Below are 4,388 nucleotides of genomic sequence, written 5' to 3'. Positions count from 1 at the left end.
TCCATGGTCTCTGCATCAGTTTCTGCCTTCAGGTTCCTGTCCTGACTTCCCTCACTGATGGACAGTGACCTAAGATGAGATAACACTTTCCTCCTCTAAGTTGTTTTGGTCAGTGTTTTATCACAGAGAAGCAAACTACAACAGAGGTGATGGAATCCTTAGAAGGCGGGACCTGATGGGAGGAAGTTAGGTCATTGGTCCATGTTCTTGAAGAGCAGAGTGGGACTCTCGACCCTTCTTGTCTCTTTGCTTCTGACTACCATGAGGGAATCAGTCCCGTCTCAGCAAGGTGTGTTGCCTTGCCACAGGCTATAAACCAACAGAACCGATTGACTATGATTTGCAACTTCTAAAACCATGAGCCCAACAAAACCTTTCTTCCTTACAAGTTTCTTCCCTCAGGTATTTTGTCATAGTGACAAGACTGTTGACTGTTACACCTGGAGGACACCTCGAAATCCCAACCACGTCTTAATGGTGAGGCCACATATTTTGGCTAAAAAGTATGATAGGAAAACCCAAACAGACACACTGCGACAAAACCTGGAACCAAGTCTCAATAGGACCAAGGTGACAATCAGGCTGTGGAAAGTCAACTTACTGCTGGGATTCACATTCTTCAAAAGAAGACAACAGAATCCAGACTCTGCAAAATAATGCCAGCACCATACACCAGCCTAAGGAATTACTAGACAAGAAAGAGATTCACAGTCGGGAGGCATAGTCAACTGGGAAAAATTCAGAGATGACATAGATGTTGGAGTTAGCAGAGAAGCAGCATAAAATAGCTATGAAAAGTGTGGGGATAAAGAATGTAGAGACGTGGGAATTCTAAACATGAACATGCCAAGACATGGTGGTACATGTATAAGTTCCAGTTCCTCATGAGCTGAAGGGGAAGACACACTTAAATCTATGCTTGTGTGAGTGTATGCCACGTGAGTGTAGGTGCCTATGGAGAGCAGAAGAGGGTGTTGGATCCCCTGAGATACAAGCAGTTGTGAACCATCCAATGTGGGTCCTCTGGAAGAATAGCAAGCACTCTCAACCACTCCCCAGCCCAAATACATTTTAGCAAAAATATATGGAATAGTATTATGAAGAGTTTGGATAATATATAAGAAAGGACTAGGAAACTTGAGGAATAATCAGTAAAATTACCAAAACAGAATGACACAATTGAAAAAATGTAAACAAACAAAAGTGGGTTCTAGGGATTCAGGCTCCCATGGTGGTCAATGCATTTTCAACAGAGGCACCATGGGGATTCAGTGAAGAAGAGGGACTGGAGCCACTGGGAATCCATATGGGTAGGGGTGGGCACCTTGAAATTTACCTTCTGTCTCAGTTAGGGTTTCTATTGCTGGGAAGATTAACATGACCACAACAGGAAAACACTGGGTGGCTATTAGTTGAGTTCAGTCCATTATCATCATGGTGTGACATGGCAGCATGCATGCAGACATGGTGCTAGAGAAGGAGCTGAGATCCTACATCTTGATCCTGCAGGCAACAGGAAGTGGTCTGAGATACTGGGTGTGGCTTGAGCATATATGAGATCTCAAAGCCTGCCTCCAAGTGAGGCATTTCCTCCAACAAAGCCACACCTCCTAATAGAGCCACTCCCAGTGAGCCTATGGGAGCCAGTGACATGCAAACTACCACTCCTTCCCTCACACTGTATATAATTATGTCACAATAGATGTTAGACTCATACTTAAAAGTTTCTAGAAGAAAATGAATGAGAACATCTCTCAGACCATATAAAAGACCAAAATTTCATAAATAGTACACAGAAAGCACAGATCTAAAATGAAAATTTACAAAAGTCTAAAAAAATTTAAATTCTGCTGATTTATGCATTTCATTGTGAAAATGAAAAGACAATCCACAGATCTGGAGGCAATTTCCATCACAGACTGTGGTGACAAAGTACCCGTTTCCAGAATAAAGGCTTCTGAAGCAATACTGTCACATTGAAGGGATACAAATGCCAAGAAGTAACCAAAAAGGAGTCCAACAGTTGTCTTAGTTAGGGTTTCTATGGCTATGAAGAGACGCCATGACCATGGTAACTCTTATAAAAAAACATGTAATTGGGGCTGGCTTACATTTTCAGAGATTTAGTTTGTTATTATCATGGTGGGAAGCATGGCAGCATGCAGGCAGACATGGTACTGGAGAGGTAGCTGAAAGTTCTACGTCTTGATCCGCAGGCAACAAACAGGAAGTGAACTGTCACACTGGATGTAGCTTGAGCACAGCAGACCTCAAAGCCTGCCTCCACGATGACACACTTCCTCCAACAAAGCCACACCTACTCCAACAAGGCTACACCTCCTAACAGTGCCCCTCCCTGTGGGGGTCCATTTTCATTCAAACCACCACAGGCAGTACTGTTAGGGAGGTGGAAAATTAGTACCAGGCTCCTGTTAGAACATCTACATCAAAAAAGACTGACAAGCCCAAATGGTCAGGATGCTGAGTCAAGGCGGGCATAAATCAGGCAGCCATTTTAAAATGCCACTGGCAGTTGCTTTAAAACATAATACATCAGTTACTTTTCTCTTTGTTATGACAATATACCCAACAAGAGTGACCTAAGGGAGGGAGGGTTTATTCGGGCTCATGGTTCTAGGGATGCAGTCCATCCGAGCTGGAGAAGTCACAACAGCAGGGGTGGGGGCAGTTGGTCATGCTGCATCGTAGTCAGTAAGCAGAGAGACGAACGCTGGCGATCAGCTTGACTTCTCCTTTTTGACTTCTCCTTTTTACTCATCCAGCGACTCCGGTCGTTGGAACAGAGCCACCCATGTTTAGGGTGGGTCTTCCCACCTCTATGAAGCTGATCTAAATCTCCCTCACAGACATACCCAGTGGTTTGGCTTCCAGCTCCTCCCAGGTTGACAGTACCATCACACATAAACTGCCACGAGATGCAGCCATTCTACTCCTAAGGATTTACCGAAGACAGATGAAAATATGCCCTAAAAGACACACACCAGAATGTCTGTGGATGTTTGATTCACAGCTACCAGAAGCTGAGAACAACCCACTGTCCGTTGACAGGTAAATGGACAAGGGCAATGTAGAATGCACAGTCAGTTCTCTTTGGTAGCCACAAACATAATAATGTAGACAACGATGATGGATTCTAGAATGGCTGTTTTGCTGCTAATCCCTGGGGGTACCATGCCCACAGGGACCCCTGTTGTGGACTGGCTCCCCTGCACCCTTAGAGCATTCACACACATCTGCACATCTGGATACAAATCCACCATTCCTCCGAGGTTTCTGGCTGCCTATCACCAGCAAAACTGTGCCCAGAGCATCACAGTATTTATACAAAAAGCACCACCCTTATCAGTCACACAAGCCTCTTCCTCCACAATGGAAACTGAGCACAGATGTTTCAGCTCTCTTTTCTGGGTCTGGAAGATGCGTCTCATATTTTTGGCAGTGACTTTTAAAGCACGTCATGTCCTTGATTTGGCAATTTTAAAATAGCACAAACATTTCATCAAGTTTTTTGTTCGCTGAATAATGCCCTGGAGACTTTTTTTTTTCTTTTTTTTTTGGTGAGAAAAATCACTGGAAATTTCCCCACATTAAGATAATGCTGACAACGCAACCACTTTGAAAGCCTTACTCTGCCTGGCTTCACTCATCCTAACTCTAGGGAAGGTCCGAGATGAAGCATTCCACACCAGCATCCAATCTATTTTAAGAGCATACCAGAAAAAATAGCTCCTGGAGCTGGAGAGACAGCTCAGCAGTTAAGAACACTGCCTACTCTTACAAAGGACTTGGGTTTCTGGCCCAAGTGTCCACATAGTGGGGATCACAACTGTCTATATACCCAGTTTCAGGGGGTCTGGTGCCCTCTTTTGGTTTCCTTGGGCACTGCATATATGTGGGCGCACTTACATACAGGCAGGCAAAACATGCATTCACGCACACACACAAAAAAAATAAAAATAAATAAAGCTTCTGATAAAAGAGGAACAGCTTCTCACTTATTCATTTGTGTGGTATGTTCAAGTTTAATTTTTTGTGGTAACATCTTTAGGCAAAGAACGGCTAATAAAATATGCTGTGATTTATCAAATTTAGATCGACTCAGAGTAGAGGAAAGGTCGTGGAGGTTCTTTGCTGCAGAAGGCTTTTCTCGAAGTGGAGTATGATAAAACACAAGGTAGGATCATTGAGGAGATTTGTGGGAGTAGATTTGTTTGAAAATATCTCATGCCTTCAGAAATTGAATGCTTGCCAGATCTTGCAACCAAGCTCATAATATGCCTGAAAATCATTTAAAACTCTGCATTCTGCTTCTCTACTACGCACTCTGCTTGTTCAATTTGCATTTAAGAAAACAATGTAACCAATCT

Source organism: Peromyscus leucopus, chromosome 13 (genome assembly GCF_004664715.2).
Source record: "Peromyscus leucopus breed LL Stock chromosome 13, UCI_PerLeu_2.1, whole genome shotgun sequence".
Classification (NCBI taxonomy): domain Eukaryota; kingdom Metazoa; phylum Chordata; class Mammalia; order Rodentia; family Cricetidae; genus Peromyscus; species Peromyscus leucopus.
This window is presented reverse-complemented; position numbering follows the sequence as displayed.